The 21,904-nt window shown below is 38.9% G+C and overlaps 1 protein-coding gene across 2 annotated transcripts in view; it reads right to left on the bottom strand.

The window, feature by feature from the left end:
• The window catches only part of PRR16 (proline rich 16), a 199,652-nt gene that overhangs the window by 147,516 nt on the left and 30,232 nt on the right, over window positions 1-21,904 (bottom strand). Inside the window, exon 1 of one of the 2 annotated variants that reach the window (XM_007086845.3) lies at window positions 6,179-6,209. The exons of the other annotated variant lie outside the window; for it this stretch is intronic. The gene's annotated coding sequence lies outside the window, so the exon portion shown is untranslated. Of the gene's footprint in view, window positions 1-6,178; window positions 6,210-21,904 lie in introns of those variants that run through there. 2 annotated transcript variants of the gene reach the window in all.

The raw sequence follows: 21,904 nt of genomic DNA, 5'->3' as shown, positions 1-21,904 counted from the left end.
ATACCACCAGATGCCTGCTGACAATTTATAACTGAGTCCTTTCCAGGAATCGCCCTGAACCAAGGGAGCTCTCCCATCCAAGGTGACATTCCATTCGGGAAGCACCGCCTACTCAAGGTCTGGTTGAAGGGGAGATAACAAAGGCCCTGGCTTCACATCGGACCTCTCTGAAGAACCATGGTGAGTTCAGCGCTTCCTCTGGAACTAGGTGAACCCACTACTGCAATGACAGCACGTTTTAACTTCTCCCTTGGCCTAACCCTGTTTCTGCTCTTCCCTTAGAGGCGTTTCCAGAGGCACTTCCAAATAAGCCCCTTGAAGACAAACCTCCATCTCCCAAGGAATGTGATCTATGAAACTGCGCTGAAAAAAAAGAAAAATTGCTATAGCTCACTTTAAGAAAAATTAGATAAGGGGTGCCTGGGTGGCTCAGTCAGTTGAGTGTCTGAGTCTTGATTTTGGCTCAGGTCATGACCCCAAGGTCATGGGATCAAGCTCCACATTGGGCTCCACACTGAGGGTGGAGCCTGCTTGAGATTCTCTCTCTCCCACTGCCCCTTTCTCTGGTGCTCTCTCTCTCTAAAATAAAAAATAAAAAATAAAAAAAAGAGAAAAGAAAAGAGGGGCACCTAGGTGGCTCAGTCAGCTAAGTGTCCGACTTTAGCTCAAGTCATGATCTCATGGCTCCTGGGTTCAAGCCCTATGTCAGGCTCTGTGCTGACAGCTCAGAATCTGGAGGCTGCTTCAGATTCTGTGTCCATCTCCCCAACTTGTGCTCTCTCTCTCTCTCTTTCAAAAATAAATAAACATTATTTTTTTAAAAAAGAGACAAAAAATAAAAGAAAACAAAGAAATTAACAAAAGTGTAATAAAATCTGTAAGAATGTGAGATGGAGGAAGGGGAGGAAGACACACAATTTCGAGTGGAGAAATAAGACCATCAAAGTTTCATTTTAAAAAAAAATATTTATTTATTTTCAGAGAGAGAGTACATGTGTATGTGCGCAAGTGCGGGAGGGGCAGAGAGAGAATCCAAGCAGGCTCCATGCTGTCAGCACAGAGCCTGACTTGGCGCTTGATCTCACAAACCTTAAGGTCAAGACCTGAGCCGAAATCAGGAGTCTGATGGTTAACCAACCGAGCCACACAAGTGTCCCAAGACCTTCAAGGTTTTAAACAAAGGATTACCATTTTCACTTAGACATGTTTTTAGTTTATGACTGCTTTTCAAATGTAACACATACATGACAACTCACAAAAGATGTTCAGTTGAGGAGAACAATAAACTGAAATGATGAAATATTTACCCATATCAAAGGAAACCCAGTGTTAAGGCACCACAGACAGTAAAATACTGAATGTTTCAGTTATTGTTAGAATAGGGGACCAACATGAACTGAGTTCAGGTTCAACCTAAGTTCTTTCCAAGGGAAGAGGTTATCAGTCTGTAGAGGCCCTCTGCCTTGCTTCTGTTTTATTCTGAGTTTACTGTAAGTTCAGGAACAGGATCAAATTCTGTGGGTAAATATTCTAATAAGATATTGGACATCATCATATAAAAATAGAAAATTTGATTCCACCCTTTCATAAGCTTTTTAATAATAATGTCCAGGATTAACTGTATCTAGAAAAGGTTTAGAAAAGAACAATAGAAAATATTAGTTCAGGGATATAGATATAGAAGAGTGAATCAAAAAGATGAAGTATTGGGGTGCCTGGGTGGCTCGGTCAGTTGAGTCCCCAGTTCTTGGTTTTGGCTCAGGTCATGATCCCGGGGCCATGAGATTAAGCCCCACAGTGGGCTCTTTGCTGAGTGTGGAGCCTGCTTGACACTCTCTCTCTTTCCCTCTACCCCTCTCCCACTCATGTTCTCTCTCTAAAAAAAAAAAAAAAGTTTAGATATCTTCCTATAAAAAGGGGAAGCTGGATATGAGGTCACCAGGTATTAAAAAATAAAAACCCAAAATCTAAAATGTGTTGCTTCTCAGCAATTCCTCAAGATACCAATTCCCCTACTATGTTACAACCTCTTACATCTGCATTTTGTTTTCAGTTGGATCCTATCCTAGAGCACTAAAAGGCTCTGGTGTCTCTCTTCTTTCATCTGAAACGATTTCCTTCAGCTTCTAAAAGAGAATTATAATACATCCCACCTCCATTCTCCACTATCCCTAACAATCCAATCAAGTTTGACTGCTAAGTCTACTGCCCAAATGAAACCTCTCCCACGAGTTACCTGTCCCCTCAGGGCTACTAGAACCTGGGGTCCTTTCATGCCACCTCACTTCACTTCTCAGTGGCAATGGAGGAGTATCCCTTTCTTCCTGAAAAATGTCGTGCTTCTGTCACACCAAATGTCTTTCTTGCTAACCTGTTGGCAGCTCCTTTCAGTCACCTCAGGCACACTTTTCTTCGTTCGTTTGCTCATTCATTCGGCAGAATGGAGGCTGGAGATACAACAGTGAGCGATACCAGATGTAGCCCCTACTCTCACAGAGTCCATTACACGCTCTCTAGGTTACCTTGCACGATTCTTTCCCAGTATCACTATGTTGCTGCAGGTACCTTGTCTCCACTTCTTAGATTATGAGGAGGTCTTCCTATCTCAATGCGTTCATCTGCATTCCTCCCTCCTCTTAGGTTTGCCCCAGCTAGCCCATCCCTAAAACAGCTGCCATGTCAGTTCCTCAGAAACTCACCCTGAGACAGGATTCCTATCCCAATGGGTATGTCCTCTTCCTCCACTGCATCCAATTCTTTCCTTCCATAATAACTGTAATCTGTAATTACGAAGCTGCTGTGTGTGTTTGTTTGTCGAGGGCTCCGGGAAGTTAAGAATCCTGTTTATTATGGCATCTTCCCAGATCTTAAAGCCCAATAAAATAGCTGGCACAGTTTTCTCTTTGAAATAAACAGGACCAGGGTGCCTGGGTGGCTCAGTTGGTTAAGCATCTGACTTTGGCTCAGGTCATGATCTTGCGGTTTGTGAGTTCGAGCCCCACATTGGGCTCTGTGCTAACAGCTCAGAGCATGTAGACTGGAGCCTGCTTCAGATTCTGTGTCTCCCTCTCTCTCTCTCTGCCCCTCCCCTGTTCACACTCTGTCTCTCTCTTTCTCAAAAATAAACATTAAAATTAAAAAAATAAAATAAATAGGACCTAGAACAAGCAATCAAACAGCTGCTATTTCACTGTTGGTACAAGAGATGGTTTAGGTGAGAAATCCAACAGGTACTAAGAGATTTAAGTATATAAATGAAAACATCATCTTTAACTTTTGCTAAAGTTAATATCAGAAAAGATAACTAGGCTTTTTATTACCACATTCCTGGATCATGCACACCCACAAACAAGACAAGAAAAATTCAAATCCAGGCAATTTGACTCAAGATCCAATAACTCAACAAAACTACCCATCTTTCACTGTATGGACATACAACATTTTCCCCAGCCAAGGTACTCAATTCAAGCATACTGATCCATTTGCAACCACACTGCTCCATTATGGGGAATCTTAGAACTTCAGAGTTAAGCCCTTGCAGATCTCAGAGAGATCACACCCAGAAAGGTCACAGAGAGAACAGTTGCAGATAAGACGCTAGAATTCAGTTCTCCTGGTCCTCAAAACAAAAGTCAAACACTGCACACTGGCCCTTCTCTTTGGAAATAAGGGAGACAGACAGAAAACCAAGTTTAAACTACAAACACTCATTATCTATACTCTATAGTACTTCTCTTAAAAAAAAAAGAGCAATCTTAAAAAAAATTTAGCTACTTTTTAAAGGAAAGGCAAATTGTGAAATTGCAATATTTTTAAAGACCCTGGAGGTTTTTTAAGGTATATTTTCAACATAGAAAGTTTTTCCCCCTTCATTTATGTATTATAAAGAAAGAAAGCTGTATTTGTCTATGGGAGCGCATATATATATGTATGTGTGTGCATATATATATATGTATGTGTGTGTATATATATATATATATATATATATACACATATATATATGGAAGATTTTTAAAGAAGTGTATGAAAGTATAAACAACAGTTGTAAGTCATTTTTTAAGTTTATTTATTTATTTTGAGAGAGAGTGAGTGAGAGAGTTGGGGGGGAGGAAGGGGAGGGGGGCGCGGAGAGAGAGAATCCTAAGCAGGCTCCACGCTGTCAGCACAGAGCCCAATACAGGGCTCGAACCCATGAACCATGACACCATGACCTGGGCCAAAACAAGGAGTCAGACACTTAACCAACTGAGCCACCAAAGGCACCCCAAAAGTCTTAAGAATCTTAAGTCTTAAGGGTTATGGAGATCCTCTTTTGTACTGCTGGTGGGAATGCAAACTGCCACAGCCACTCTGGAAAACATTATGGAAGCTCCTCAAGAAACTAAAAATACAACTACCCTACGACCCAGCAATTGCACTACTAGGCATTTATCCGTGGGATACAGGTGTGCTGTTTCAAAGGGACACACACACACCCATGTTTACAGCAGCACTATCAACAATAGCCAAAGTATGGAAAGAGCCCAAATGTCCATCAATGGATGAATGAATAAAGAAGATGTATATATATACACAATGAAGTATTACTCAGCAATCAAAAAGAATGAAATCTTGCCATTTGCAACTACATGGATAAACTAGAGGGTATTATGCTAAGCGAAATTAGTCAGAGAAAGACAAATATATTACTTCACTCATGTGAGCACTTTAAAACACAAAACAGATGAACGCAAGGGAAGGGAAGCAAAAATAATATAAAAACAGGGAGGGGATAAAATACAAGAGACTCTTAAATATAGAGAACAAACAGAGGGCTACTGGAGGGGTTGTGGGAGGGGGGATGGGCTAAATGGGTAAGGGGCATTTAGTAATCTGCTCCTGAAATCATTGTTGCACTATATGCTAACTTGGATGTAAATTTAAAAAAATAAAAAAATAAATTAAAAAAAAATAAAGTATTGATTACTGAAAAAAAGGAGTTATGCAGAAAAGTCTGTGGGGGTGGGGAGCAGAGGGAGAAGTGGGGGGGCCCACGCTGGTGGATGGTGGGGCAGATTTCTGCTTCATCTATAATGTTCCAATTTCTCTTAAAGGGGAATTAATTAAATTCATCCATTGTTTGTATAACTATAATAAGAAAAATAAAACACCAAAATTGATGTTTTGAAACAAACAAAGTAGACTTTCTAAAAGGATTTAGGTTAAGCAAATCAGCCTATGTTCTCCATCATACCAGTTTTCTCCAAGACTTTTCCAGTACAGTGATGTAAAAATATCTGCTGCCAAAGATTTCTTTCCACAAATTTTTGACTCTGACTCAGGGAAACCCCAAAGAAGCCATCTCTCTGGGTTCTATTCACCTCAGGAGGATTGCTCACAGATTTTGCTAACAATAGAAATCATTCTTGGTTATGATACAGACCCAGCGGGATGTTCAAAATGCCACAGGCTACTCAGTGGCCCTGCTTGGCAAAGCCTGCTGGTAGGTACCATATGAGCCATATGGTAATTGCTAAAATGGGAAATAAAGCAGCAGGCTCTGAAGTCACCAGCTTCCCTTGCCATGGTAGAATTAGCATCAGTCTATGATGCAAAGCATTCCTGCCTCTGAAATGCCCCCTATCCATGGGGTATCACCAATCCATGGCCACACACCAAATGGCATCTCAATATATTCTGCCGATTTCCTTTTTGCTTCTTTGATTGGTGCCTGAAACAACCAAATTTTGAAAGAAGAAAGTATAAAAAGACAAGAACCTATGTAGGCCATACTTGGCTCAGCACAAGTGATGGCCTACAGACATTGTGATAGGATAATTTTGAAGTGCAATGTAAATGTCTTCTAATTGCCAGAGTATGTGTACTACTTCCCTTCTGAGAGATAACATCAAGAGACTTTTTTTTTTTTTTACTTTCTAACATAAAAATTTTCAAATTCAAAATGTGGAGACAATGTAGTGAAACAGCTGTCTTAATAAGAGAGGCCAATCAGAAAAGTAAAAATCACCTACCAGAATATCCTCAATAAGGACAAAAACAGCATCAATTTAAATTTGACAGGTGTTTTAGGTCAGGGTGTCTCAAGAGGGCACTGAAGAAAGAAGTTGTATCAACATAATATGTGGAAAATGCTGAAGTTCCCCATGAGCCGTAGTTTTACTTCCCAGAGTTCAGTTACCTGCAGTGAGCTGTGGTCTGAAGAAGATGAGCCTCCTGACATATGATCTGAAGGTCAACAGCAGCCTAAGACTACATTAGCTACGTCACAATGCTTGCGACATTCACCTCGCTGTCTCATCACACAGGCATTTTATCATCTCACATCATCACCAGGAGAAGGGTGAGTACAGTACACTACGGTAATTGAGAGAGACCACATTCACATAACTTTTACTATAGTATATCACTATAATTGTTCTATTTTATTATTATTATTAATCTCTCACTGTGTCCAATTAATAAACTTCATCGTAAAGTATGTACATATAGAAAAACGCATAGTATATGTGTTTGGTACTATGCATGGTTTCGAGCCTCCACTGGAGGTCCTGGAGCGTACTCTCCATGGATAAGGTAGACTACTGCACTTCCAACTGAATAAAATCAAAATAATATCAGAATATATAGATGCTATAAAGGAAATGGATGTGGGATCTTTGCATAATCCCAATCCACACAAGGTACACTGTATATTTCTCTTCCCAGGGGTGAACGTTCTGTAACACATTGCTTTTTGTGAGAAACACATGTTTACCGTGCAAATGAATATGCACATACATGTGTGAGTACAACATACTATTAACCTGTTTGTTTGTTTTTTTAGAGTGACTGAGTAGATAAAGATTTTAAAAGAACAATGATCCATAGGGAGGGCATCCCTGATGCTGTTTAAGCCAAGCAATTTCCAAAGACAGGTGCCAAGATCAGCTACATTACACAAAGTTCCTGCCATCCAGATCATCATCGGTATTACATCCCCGGTATTATCAATCACGTATCACTCTTTCATTAATTTACCAAAGAGATCATGTTAGAATGGCACTTCATCCGAACAGGACATTTAACATTTATCTCTCTATTAAAAAAAAAAAAAAAGGAGGGGTGCCTGGGTGGCTCAGTGGGTTAAGCGTCCGACTTCGGATCAGGTCATGATCTCAGGACCCGTGGCTTTGAGCCCCGCGTCAGGCTCTGTGTTGACAGCTGGGAGCCTGGAGCCTGCTTCGGATTCTGTGTCTCCCTCTCTCTCTGCCCCTCCCCCCTCTCATTCTCTCTCTCTCTCTCTCTCTCTCTCTCTCTCTCTCATTTCAATAATGTTTTAAATAATGTTTTAAATAAACATTAAATGTTTATTCTCTAATGTTTTAAATAAACATTAAAAAAAAGTAAGAATTAAGGAGTCCCTGGAAGATATTAGGGGACAGATGATACACTCCGTATACATATCTGTGGAAGTTAAAGAAAATGCATCAATATTCCTTTATCACAAATCTTAATATTAGTTCTATACAGAACTAATTTTGAATCCTTGGATTTAGCGACTGTGCCAGCATTGTGGATGCCACTTGCACATCATTAGACTGGAACCTTAAGATTCATCTATTCACCATTCACTTATAAAATACTTATTGAGCGCCTACTATATGCTAGAGGTGGTGCTAAAGGCTAAGCATATGATAACATATGAGACGGATGTTCTTGCTAGCCTTGTAAGCCTGTCAATTAAACACACACACACACACACACACACACACACACACACACATAAATATAAAAGTCCAAACTGTGACAAGTCCTATGAGAAGTTCTATGAAAAATGGGAACACAGGACAGGGCCAGCAATCAGGATCTCACCATGAATGAGAAGGAATCAGCTGAAGAAGAGGAGGGTCAGGGTCAGGTCTCAAGACCTATGGCCTTTGAGCCCATAGAGTATGAGGTTTTGAGACCCAGAAGGGGGAGCAGTGTGGCTACGGTATAAAGAGCAAAGGAGAATGAGGTCTGAGGTAAGCCTGGAAAGGTAGGCTATGACAGATGGCCATGATGAGATGTCAAAATTTAAATTTACCAGGAAGTCACAGAAAAGATATAAGCAGAATGACCTAAGTCTTTAAAAAAAAAAAAAAGTTTATTTATTTATTTTGAGAGAGGGGATGGGGGTGGGGGTCAGAGAGAGCAGGGAAGGGGAAGAGAGAGAATCCCAAGCAGGCTCCACACCGCTGTCAGTGCAGAACCATATTGGGGGTGTGAACTCATGACCAGAGCCGAAATCAAGAGTTTGATGTTTCACTGACTGAGCCACCCAGGTGTCCCTGATTTAAGTCTTAAAGGCTCTTTAGAGAGTGCCTATAGGCAATACCTCCTCAGTGTCATCCTCATTTTTCTCTGCTGCCATAATCCAACCTCCTATAAGATAACATTCATGCATCCCTTCCAAATGTGTGGGAAGAATGGCCAGGAACAAGAGTCCCCGAGGAAGGGATTTCCATATACCAAGTTTCACCAGAGGTACTCCAGCCTTCCTGGCACTCCTCCACCCCATCCTCATGACTGCTCATTTTGTTAACTAAGTATAGAAGCCACAGCCAGGAACCCTGACAGGAAAGATACTAATGGAGTTTGAAAAAATTGGGATCTTTTATGGATTTGATCCCCTGGAGCCCTCACAAGCCGGCTGCTCAGAAACCTGCCAGAAACAGGAAGTTATGCCTCCTGGAAAAGCAAAAGACAGCAGTTGCATGAGGGAAGGAGACTTGTACCCTAAACACTAGCCCCTGCATGGGGAGCAGGGAGAACAAGTCAACACAAGGGGAGTCCAGCAATATCAAGAGTTCTGGGTCGTGCTGGTAGCATACAAAGCAGGTAGGTGCCTGAATCTGGGGCAGGGCTGAAATTCAGCACAGCTGTGAGGGGGAAAATTTTTGAAACTCCATTAGCATCTTTCCTCTCAGGGTTCCTTAACCACACTAATAAAGCGTGACCTAATTGGTGCGGTGAATAAAACTGAATAATTTAACTGTGGGTCTTAGGGACTTCAAACAGATTTCTCTTACACTAAAGCTTCCAAAAACAATGGTTGTTCATTTTCCTAGAAGACCTCCAGTAAGGGCAGGGTTTTTTTTCTTTTACTTTCTTTTCTTTAATGTTTATGTTATAGAGAGAGCGAGAGAGCGAGTGTGCACAAGCGGGGGAGGGGCAAAGTGAGAAGGAGACACAGAATCCAAAGTAGGCTCCAGGCTTTGAGCTGTAAGCACAGAGCCCGACACAAGGCTCGAACCTATGAACTGTGAGATCATGACCTGAGCCAAAGTCAGAGACTCAGCCAACTGAGCCACCCAGGCTCCCCTATCCTTTACTTTCCTAAGATAAATCAGTGGAAATGACACATCCACAGGGGTTCTTCTAGGTTTTTGTTTGTGTGCTTGTCTTTTTATTGGACACTAAACTGGGACCAAAATGTAATATTCTTTCTTCTCTGTTGTCAAAATCGAAGGAATTTGATTCTTTTCTATAGGATAAGAGTAAATCTGAAAAGTCTAACTGCCTCTTAAACACCAAGAACTTCCCAAATAAATGCATTAAGTGAGTAGAAAGTTGCCCTAGACCTGACTTCTCTCAATATTGAATTAACCTAACATAGGCAGTGAGGAGAGGGCCAGGGCTATGGAGAGAAATTCCACCAAGAACTTAGAAATAAGAGAGATAAGGTTTCCTTCTGAAAATTGAATTATAAAATTAGTACATAATGGGTTAGAGAGAGATAAGGTAAGTCATTTTGAAGAGACAGAAATGGCTCCCAGACATGGAAACCTGGCAATCATCAATAATAATGAACCAGTCAGAAGAGCTGGCAATGGAAATTTAGAAAGATGTAGAAAGGGAACATTCTCAGAGGCATGGTCCCAGGGAGGGAATGCTTTGGCCCAAAGATATATTCTCTCTGGTCCCAGGGATAAATAAAGCCTTATATGCACGAATTAAGTTACTTTAGATTGATGCCATTTAATCTAAACTGATTTCATTCAACCTGTATAGGCTTTTAATTATATTCTGGTTTCCCAAGTAGCCTGCCTTTAGGAAGAAAATCAGCTAGCCAAAAGCTGATGGCCCCTCTGGTAATGTTATTTCTCATTATATATTAATACATTGGCATTCTGCTTTTATTCATTAGTTTATGGGAGCTTGTGTGGGGGATCCTAAGAGACAGATTCACATTCAGTATGCCAATAAATCAGGTTTCTGAAACCATAAGGCTGAACACCAGACCATATCTCATAATATCGTACTGTACTCTTAAACACATGACATTAGTGTTTCCAAGTAAGTAAAAAGAGGCACCCCACATATTTCGCTGATGAGATAACTAAAGGCCCATGGCACAATACCAGGCAGGGCTAGGAGTGCAATTTGGGTCTCCTGATTCCTTGTCCACGCTGCATCAGAGATATATACGACACGTTAATTGTCTATTAAATCTGTCTAAATTCTAGGGTTTGGGATACATAGGAATCCTCTAGGTATTCCAATTTGGGGACCACACTAAGTAGAATTCATTTATCTAATAAGGTGATTTTCAAATTCCCCCTCACTATCACCCAGTGCATCCTATCCCCTTTATCAGCCATGTTATAAGGTTGCTTATGATAGTTAAAAATAAATAAATAAATAAATAAATAAATAAATAAATAAATAAATAGTGGTATCATACCATGTCTGACATCCAATATGTGGGCACAGATGGCATTTCATGGGACATGATCCTTTTCTACAAATGATAGGAAGTTCAAAATAATCCCTCAAAGATAGCAGGCTCTGTTGCACAATGATAAGCAATGCCAGAGAGTAATTTTACATCTTAGCGGTTTCAACTGAGGAGCGGTTTTGACTGTCAAGACCTATCCATTTCTCATATTCCCATTATGAACTGTATTCTAACATACATTAACAAGCTCCTATGTAACGTATTGAATGCTATCATTTAGTATTTAAGTAGCCTTCTGAGAACCCCAAGTGTTGTGCCAATCATGAGTACTTTGCTTGTAACTCCATCTCTTGGGAAGCAGGCATAAATCATTCTCCCACTTCAACAGTTGAGAAACGAGCACTAAGTCAGAGTAAGTTAATGACAATACACTTTAGTAAGCCTGGCTAGGATAAAACAGGTATTTATCCAGTTTGGGACATTTTACCATAAGGATCTTTTAACCTTTCATGCACTGGCTCTTCTGGAAACTCTTTTTGGTTAAAGAAGCCTTATTGACACACTAGTACAAACACCCCCTTGTAGAGGGCAGTATACTGAACAGGGAGTCAGTAATCCCCATACACCAGAAGCCCAACATGTCAAGCTGGAGAAATATCCTGATAAAAGCACTTAAAGTCTTGATGATCTATTATGGAGTAAATATGACTCAATGCTGACACAAAATTCAGCAGCACATTCAGGTTATTCATTTCCTGTTAGTCCACACTTCTGATTGAACAGACACAAGGAAAAGTGAACTGCCCTGATAGTCACCTATCATTTGCCTGAAATTCACAAGAATTTCCTCCCACTCCAATTCAATACTCTAGGGGAAAACTGCAGTTCCATTAACACTGAAACATGACAAAAATTCAACAGCCACCAGTAGCATAAAATTGATAGCTCTCCTTCTCAAATTTCAATCCTCCCCCTCTCTCCCAAGTAATGTCTAAATACTACTGCATTTAACTATGAAGAATGGCAAAAGGAACTGTCAATAGATAGAGAAACCCTGGGGGTAGGGTGCTTCTCAGCCATTATTCCCTATACCCCCACGCTGAGAAAACAGAGCCTTGGCAAGCGGCATACTTTTCCCGGCTGCATCAACTGAAAAATTTCAGTAGCCCAGAATGGCTTGCCATCCATCTTCTGGTGTTCTTAACCAGCCCTTTTTTCTCTCACATGATCCCCAAAGCATATGGTTGTAAACAGTCCTACAGATGGAGGCAGAAAACTCCAACAGAAGCCAAGGGGAAAATCTGGCCCACAGATGTATGATTACACCATAGTGGGCCTGTGCTGCTCATAAACCATGTGAGTTAAAGTATTTACAAGATGAATACAAGAAACACAAAACACGCGTGAATGTATAGGACAAGGATTTACTACACTACTGCGTTTTGTCAGCTAATTAGAAATTCACTATCTAGATTCACAGGTAACGTAAACAGAAGATAGGGCTATATAATCGACAGCCCATTTATGAGGAAGCTAGGCCCATCACTATATATTTCCAGTTTGACAAATTTTATCTTACTAAGCAAATTATCATCACCATCCAACCTCACCCAACAGAATTTACAAGTTATACAGAATAAAAGCATTTAGTAATGAATGTTTAAATTCAGACAATGACAACCCTAGTACTTCTTATGACATTATGGTTTAATGTACTCATATGCAGCATTTACATATTTAACATTTTCACTGTTTGATAAAGCATATCATAATCATACAGCAGCTCTGTCCCCAAATTCATGCTTTAAAACCTAAGAGGAGGGGTGCCTGAGTAGCTCAGTTGGTTGAGCATCCAACTCTTGATTTCGGCTCAAGTCATGATCTGAAGGTCATGTGATTGAGCCCTGCATCAGGCTCCATGCAGAGATTCTCTTTCCTCCTTCCCCTCTCCCCTGCTCAAGCTATCTCTCTAGATAGGTAGGTAGGTAGGTAGGTAGGTAGATAGATAGATAGATAGATAGATAGATAGATAGATAGATAGATAAAACCTATGATCCTTGTATATAGGAAAAGAATGTTTGCGGAAGGATGTTACCCACTAAGGCGCTGCTAAGTAAAAACAGGTTTTATAACGTAGGTGTATTCTGCACACAGTAGAGAAGTGTGAGCCTATGAGTATGGGAATTTAATGATGAACGGAAAGAGAATACCATTGTTCTAAAGCCCTTCCTTTCTACTGTGATTTCTAAAGCAGTTGGGGCTTCCTGGACTATCAAGTGAAGGAAGCAGATTTTATCATATGGCAGCAGAGGGCTATTAGGAGGGTAAATTGTCATTAGTCTCCACACATTCTCTTTTAAGTTATTTCAACAGTTGAAAACTGGATACAGCTGCATGTAAAAAATATAAATAAATAACATGGCTCTTAGCACATAGGGGTTTACGCGATAGAAAGCCCAATTTTAAGCCCTCCAGGGAATATACCACAACCAAAAGAAGTCTAGAAAGAATACTCCAGATATCACCCATCTTTGTGTGTGGCTTTCATCCTCATGGTTTAGAAGGGCAACTGTGTCTCCCTATGCCAGGCAATGGGAAGGGAGGAAAGGAAGGAAAAGGAGAAATTGTATGTGCCACCGTCTACTCCCTTTTAAAAGGTTTCCCAGAAGCGCTACCAATGCCTTACATTTAGATGTCACTACCTGACTGCATCACAATTTAGCAAAAGAGGCTGAAAATTATATGTATGTCGTGGACACGTGAGCACCTCAAACCAAAGCAAGATTGTGACATGAAGGGAGGAAGAGGGAATCTGCAGGGGGCAGGCAACCAGCGGTATCCGCTGCTGATAGGAATGCACAGCTTTGATGCCCAGTTGTCTCCATACAAACCCAACAGGACATAGTTTTAAAAGTTCTGGAAAAGATTTCTCTGGCAGTGACTGCTGTCCTCTGAATCTCTAAGCTCCTGGGACACTCCAGAATGACTCTGCAACTCTGTTCACTATTGTACCTTTCTCTTTCCCCCAGCACACACCTGCCCCCGCCCCAATCTGAAATAAAGATTATAAAAGAGCCAGGCACTTTCAGGTATGAAGGTAAAAAGCTAGAAATAAAGAGGAAGGAAGGAAAAGAAACTAAGTCTTTGCTCTGCCCAGGCTCTGTGCTAGGCACATCCCATGTTTTATCTCACGGAAACATGACTGTGATTCATGTGGTAATGTCCCCATTTGCAAAGAAGAAAACAGAAGCTCACACTCCCCACTCAGGAACTTGACCGAGGTCGGACATCTTAAATATTCTGAATCTGTGTTCTCTGACAAAGTTCAAGTTATATCATAATAATAGACTTGAGCGTGTAGTTATTAATGGAAAAAAAGATGTTTTTAATTAAAATATATAAAACAAAGCAAAACACAATCATAAAAATCACCAAAATATTGAATTTCATTCTTCAGGCTTTACAGACAGACTATGTCCACATTGTGTCAGTCCCACATTTTACTCTTGCTGCCTCCATAGCTGATATGAACTAGGCATGTTGGTCCTGAGGGAATTCATACTTTTCTGTAAGATGAACAAACTAAATTGCTGAGGTATGCCATCTGTCTGCATGCAGGCATACAATTGCCATTTTTGCTAACTGCAAGATTTTTCAAATTGAAAACCACTACCCATAAATTTGGAATGATAATCAATAAAAAGGTTGTTTTGTAATTGAAGTAAATATTCTCTAGACATAATGTCATCAAAAACAGAAATAAATCTTAATGCCCATTTTAGCTTTGACAAATGTGTGTGTGTGTGTGTGTGTGTGTGTGTGTGTGTGTGTGTGTATATATATATATATATATATATATATATACACATAACATAAAAATGCCTCAGAGAGTGTAAATCTCTATGACTAAATGTGGAGTATTATCTCATAGAAGTGCAGTTGTGACAGGCTTCAGAAAGACGGTATCTTTAGGTATCTAATTTCTGCAGAGCTTCTGGATACACTCTCAAAAATAAAAACTGACTTATAAGTCAAATCATTCAATGATCAGAATGAAAAGAAGTAGCTGCTTAGCTAGACTGCTTTGCCTGGTGTGACCACTGACAGTTGCAATGAATGGGCTGGCAGACATCTCCAAAGCCACTGTAGTTGCCTTCTTCTTCTGAGGCCAGAAAGCTAAACTACTCCCCTTTCTCGCCCCCTTTCCTGTCATGGGACCCACTATGTTCAATGAGATGGAACAGATAGGAAACTTTTTTAAAGGATAGACAGCTGGCAAGCTTTTCTGAGCCCTCATTAGCCTCTTGCTCTCCTCGCTTCTTTCTGCCTGAAAACTGATGTGATGCTGGACATGCAGCAGTCATTTTATCACCATCAGGAAAAAAAAAAAAAATCACATGACATGGGTGGAGAAACAGAAAAACAGAAAATGTCTAAGTGCATCATGATACTATGAATATGTTGCTTTAGACTTGGATTGCCTGCCTCAGAATTGTTACATAAGAAAAATCACCACAATAAACTTAAGCCACTCTTAATCAGGTTTTCTATAATCTGCATTTTTAACAGAGTCCTAATTTACACAAACCAGGTCAGCTTACAGCACGTATGTGTTCAGTGAACATGAAGCCATATCTCTGGGAGAAACTTTCAAACATTATTTAGAAATATCTAAACAAAATATATATTCTAATGTTTCCTTTTTTATTTGCAGGGATTTCTTATAAAATAAGATCATATTTGTCCTTTCTTTATAAAAGGGAATAAAAAATAGAATTGTAAATAAACCTAAAAGGTAATTTTTATCAAAATTCTAAATGGAAACAGAGACACACAGGGGATGACTCATAGGTAATTCATATGAAAATACTGTATGGTCTCATAGTATATGTTTGCCTGTTTCTTCATCTGTTTTTAAAGTGTCATTACTGGGAAACCAGTATTTTTAAGTTTTCAAGGCAAGCAAAGTTTTATTCTTTTTACATGATATGACTCTGTCAGGATGTAATATGAGCTTATGTGTGACTTAACAAAAATGGAAGTGTATTTTGATTTATATATATATATATATATATATATATATATATATATATATATACAGGTATATATATATACATATATATGTATACATAGATTCATAAAACACAAATATACACACTTTCAGAAGAGAGGTAGTAAATTTAAAAAGTAGATATTAGCTTCAGGTAGATGTGCAAATAATTCATGAGCAATTTTGATGTCATACAGCTTCTGAGATTTATTAAAAGAGAAAAGACAACAGAAGGTTTCAACCTGTTTAAAACTTACTCCATAGCGATCTGTTGTAAAAGAAAAATGGAAAATTCCATGCCACTTTTTCCATTTAAATAATTGACACTTAATACAACTGCCAAATGCATGTAACCTTTATCCTCCAGTGATGGGGAGACTAATAATTTTTAGGATGAACAATCTCAAAGTAAAATTCGAGAACCACATTTGGAATTTCAGTTTCACCTACTCAAACCCTCTCCATCTGGTAAGCGAGGTGCAAAGGAGCCCATTTGAGAAATCCATTTGTGACTGGACACCTGCCCAAACAGGAAGCAGAGGCTGTATTCAGATACACTGAAAGCAACGAATCCCCTGTTAGAGTTCTTATCCAGGACTTGGGATGTTTTTATTACACTTGCTTGGGAGCACTTAATAACCAAATGGATTAGAAATTGTTCCTTTATTAAGGAGCCCATCAGTATTTCTTTAGACATTCAAGTTTTCGATTCAAACACTTATGAGAAGCCTCATTAAGTTTCTATTATCCTGCAACTCATCTCTAGTAGTCAGAAAAGTATTTGGAAAGGCAGAAGAGAAAGAGCAGGAGAAGAGAAAAGAGAGAGGATTAAATTAACCAGGTGGAATTCTTTTTCGCTTTATTCTTGACACTACAGAAACACAGCTTGATTCTCCAGATGACATTGCAAATGTGTAGAGAAAAAAAAATAATACCAAACTGAGAGAATTTCTAAGAACCTGGAGACATGCTATATTGAAAGCTGCCAATATCAAGCACACGTGCTCCTGCCCTCTACCATCAACAATGTCTTCCAGTTCTATTAGTCAGTAGGGTTAAACCCTTGAAAATGCAGAACATTTCTTTGCCTAAGATTTGTGATGATCGGCCCTGAGGGATTTCACGTGAAGGTGCAGGTAATTCCAGAGTGTGTGACTCTCTGGCATTCTCATCTGATATGCCTAAGAAGCAGCATGGAAAGGCCACAGCCACTGTCATCCCCTTCAGAGTCCTGGCTTCAGAGCGGTTCCCTGTGGCTAATGGGGACTGTACGGCTGTGCAGCAAGGAACTGGCTCAGTGCCCTCTTCTGAATTCCTGCATGAGTGCCTCCCTACTGACCACATCACCATTTTCTTCCAGAGACTGCCCTTCTTGGACCAAATATTCATTGCCCATGTGAACCCTATGAGGAGTGACTCACTGCTCTCTTTGTTAATTTGAAGTACTTCGCAAAGACTGGAGCAAAGAGTTTCTTTTCAAAATGTCAGCCAGGACATGACAGACTTCTTCAAAACAGGAAGTCTCAAAGGAGTAGCTGAAAAAGACTGCACATGTCCACATGATTTCTCTACTAACTCAACAGCTTTGTATATAAGAAACGTCTGGTAGGAACTCAAAGAAATTCTCTCCATCCCTTTTGGTTTGTTTCCACTAGAATATGATATGTTGCAAGACCCCGAATGCATGTCTACTGGTTCTGATTCTGGTGTGTTGCCGGTGACATTTTTCCAGTGTGAGATAATGCACCATGATTGGCTGCTTACTTCCAGCAGAATCAGCACCACGGCCAGGGCAGAGGGAAGAAGAGAGTGTGTTGGTGGGGGGGGGTGGGGAGAGGGGGGTCCTGAACCTCTGCCAAGTATCACTGCTTCCAACAGGTGGATTATTTTACAGTTTCTTTTCCCAAAGAAGCATGAATCTTACTAGAATGATAATAAATATCTTTAGCTCATGAGGTTATCTGAATCTCTCTGCCCTCTTAGGAGTACAGCAATCAGATTCCAGATTTTCCCTGCAATGACTCCATGTCTATTGTTATTTCTATTAGAGCATACATACTGTATCAACAAACTCATTTTCCATCCCCTTAAAATGAGACCATGTAAGATTGCGTCACTTCATGGAAACTGTAAAAGAATAGAATTGTATAATTTCTTTAAAAACCTTTATACTCTTATAAGTTACATCATTTTAAAGTAAATATTTTTCTTTAATTTACATTTTCTCTCCTTTTCCCTCATTTCATCAAACACAAAATACTTTAGTACCTAGAGTCTGACCTATTATTTTTATGACATTTTAAAAAATTCTCAATTCTGATATTTTCTAACTTATACTTAAACTTTCTTAGACTATTGAAATTTGGTGTCTTCAAGATTGAACATGTACCAATTAACTCTTTTCAACCTAGTGGGCCCCTAGTATTTTATTTTTGTGCTTCAACATAACACAGGATTGGGAACCAGGAAAATACTTTTTAAATGAAAGAATAACCTAACCATTTCACTAGTTAATATGTGAAGGTTTGTGAATGGCCAGAGTCTCCTTTGCCTCTTGAAGCAGACTTTTTGAAGATGAAACTATTTGTTTAAGACAATTCAGCCTTAACTCTACAATACACTTACAGATCACTGGTGCTAGGAGAAAATCTATTATTCACTTTATTGTGTTGAACAAGAAATTGCCACTATAGAAATGTTTCAACCAACAAAAACAACAACATCATATGTTTCAAGTAATAAAAAGAAAATTGCCTCCAGAGGGATTAACAGACTTGCCAAAGGTTAGTAACAGAGCTGGAATCTAACACAAGATCTGTGGATTCCACACCAGGTGGCCCTGCATTTTAAGCACAGAGCCTCTTACTTATTGGTTGGCTTTTTATTACAGTTTCTGGTGTCTACCATTTAAAACATTTCGGTCACAGACACAAGAAAGAATTAAAGGGATTTTGTGCCTAAAGAGTAACAAAGACCATAAGAAGAATATTCAATTCTTAACTAGCTACCACGGTATGGGATTGAAACGGGTTAACTATGACAATTTTAATATATGCTTTTGAAAATAGTATTTATTATATTTCTTTACCAATTTGGAAATTGATACTATGAAACAACTGTCAAATGTAAAAGATAAATAGTACCAGGATTAGGAAGAAAAATAATAAACAGTGAAAACAACAGAAAACTGATAGAGATATTTTGATGCATACTTATTTAATTTTTTCTGTGCTTCTCTGATTATTTTTCTTGGAACAGATTCTTTGGAGTGAAATTACTGGGACAAAGGGTTTGCATGGTTCCTCACATATCCTGACAAACTGCCCTCTAGAACTATTATTTCAATTTATATCTTCATTAGCTTTGTTTTGAAAATGTCTGACTACCTCCCGCTATCTACAGCAATTTTTCATATGTATACTAGCCTTTTCTTTTTCTTTTATTTTATGAACTACTAGATCAGATTCTCTGACATATTTTTATTTGGAGATTTCCACTCATTTCTATGAATGAGACCCGAACCAACATAAAAAACACCATCTGAATATAAAAGTCCTTTCAGTCACAGAGAAGATATTGTTTACTAATGACGTCCCCTTAAAAGAGTAAGTGCAAAAAAACAGGGAGTAGCAAATAACTAGTTTTTCATCATACAGTCATGAACTAGACTTACTTTTAGAAGTTAATCTTTGCTTATCAAGATCCAGTTTGGTGTGTGTGAGCACACGTGGGTGTGGATTTAATATCTCCAAGCCATCCGTTTTTTCTAGACAAAAGAAATATCTGGCATCTAGTTAAACTTATGATGGATATAATATCCCTCTTCAATTCTGTCACAATATATGTTTAAACCCATCTCCACTGAGAAGCAGTAGAATTCAAAAGCAAAGTGCATTTAATTTCATTCATGCCATTAAACGAAGTGTGTCACCCACAAATAATAAAACCAATTCTGAAGGTTTCTTTATTAATTTATCCTACACATTTTTACTGTCCTAAGGTCTTTCACATTCACCCTATCGACTCATGCAGAACCTTTCATATTATTTCAAATTAACAAGTTTAAGACTTCTGTCATTTGAAGTTAAACGCCTCTTCCCTGGATTCTTGAGGAAAGGAATTTACCTTTTCGTTTTGCATTTCCATTGACTTTCATATTATAGTTACTCACTTTATTTATTTTAAAAGATAGCCTTTTTATTTTAAAGTTTATTTATTTATTTTGAGAGAGAGAGACCAAGAAAGAGTGGGTGAGTGGAGAGGGGCATAGAGAGAGGAAGAAAGAGAATCCCAATCCCAAAGTGGGTGAGTGGAGAGGGGCATAGAGAGAGGAAGAAAGAGAAAGGGATAGTGCACTATCAGTGCAGAGCTTCATGCAGGGCTCAAACTCATGAACTGTGAAATCATGACCTGAGCCGAAATCAAGAGTTGGACACTTAACAGAATGAGCCACCCAGATGCCCCACTCACTTTATTTTTAAGACTTCTTGGTTATTATGTAGTACTAAGATCGTAAGATCAAAATAGTAAGATCAAATATAAATACAAAAGAGTGGTATCCAAACATTAATTTCTAATCAACCTATAAGGTAAACAACAAAAAGGACAGAAAATGTATAGAATCTAGCCTAACTTAAATAATGTAGACTCTCTTGTCATGGATTTATTTTATCTGGCATAGCGCATTGTAAGACCACTTCTGAAAGACCATTTATTTTAATAAAAAAAAATAGGAATAAGTCATGGCCTTTACTTTATTTCTATATTTGTATTTTCTTTAATGAGATTGACAGAAAATACAAACTTCTTCAGAGGCAATCAGTTCTCCATGTGGTATTTCTATTATCTAATTACAAACAGGCAAGACATCAAGAATTAATGCTTTTCTTTGGTGAATGACATGTTTTTTAAGATTCATGATTGAAATTTTAACATTTTAGCCAAAAAGTTTTAATTTTACAATATGTCTACATCATCAAATATAGAATTTGTTTACTGTTCCCATTGAAAAGCAAATGGTATCAAGGACTTCAGCTTCCAAAAACATGGAGTAGATGTACTTTATTACTCCCATGAAGTACAACTAAAATCCTGGACATTACAGGGACACCTGGGTGGCTCAGTCAGTTAAGCGTCTGACTTTGGCTCTGTTCATGGTCTCATGGTTTGTGGGTTCAAGCCCCGCATTGGGCTCTGTGCTGACAGGTGGGAACTTCGAACCTATTTAGGATTCTACGTCTCCCTCTCTCTCTCTCTGCCCCTCCCCGACTCACACTCTGTCTTTCTCTCAGAAATAAACATTAATTTTTTTAATAAAAAAATAAAATAAAATCCCTGGATATTATATACAAAATGAACATAATAGGACTCTAAAAGAAAGAGAGAAGGAAGAATAGCTAGGGACCTCAAAACCCAAGGGGGAATAAAGGTGGTAAGTCCCCTGAATTTTCCTTTTGTATTACATATCCTTGACTTCTTGGTGAAGGAACCAGCAAGCTGGAACTATAAAGGGAAACAAACTAAGAAGGCCCAACAAAAAGTTTTCTCCTCTAGCCAAATCACTAGGAAAAGAACAGCCTGACAGGACAAGAGAATTTGGACAATAGCTGCTCTACTCTAACCAACAACCACAGAAAAAACTGTGGACCCACTCCCACCTGCAGAAGCAGAGGCCAAGTGGTGAGCCTAGACTTCTACCCTGGAGAGGATATAAAGAGGCATGCTGGAAAAGTTTAGGTTTGGAGAGGACCTGAACTTTCATTCCCAAAGGATAGTAAAATCTACCTCCCCTTCCTACACCCTTCTTTCATGCCCTTGGGTATCAACAGAGCTGAGTATGGAAACTGGACTTGTACCCACTCTGGCAGTAATGATGTATAGCATTCTCTTCACAAACACTCATAACATAATATCCAAAATGTCCAGGTTTCAGTTGGGAATCACTCATCATTCCAATAACCAGAAATTTCCAAAGAGGATGAAAAAAAGAAAGATAATCAATAGATATGAACACCTTGATGACAAAAAATATCAGATAAAGATTTTAAAGAAAATCACAAAACAATAGCTTAAATAAATTGTGAATATGCTGAAACAAACAAAAACATTGAAAAAATGTAGAAATATATTCAGTAAAGAAATCAGAGACATAAAGA

Source organism: Panthera tigris, chromosome A1 (assembly GCF_018350195.1).
Source record: "Panthera tigris isolate Pti1 chromosome A1, P.tigris_Pti1_mat1.1, whole genome shotgun sequence".
Taxonomy (NCBI): Eukaryota; Metazoa; Chordata; class Mammalia; order Carnivora; family Felidae; genus Panthera; species Panthera tigris.
The sequence above is the reverse complement of the archived record's forward strand: the minus strand, read 5'-3'. Positions and strand labels throughout refer to the sequence as shown.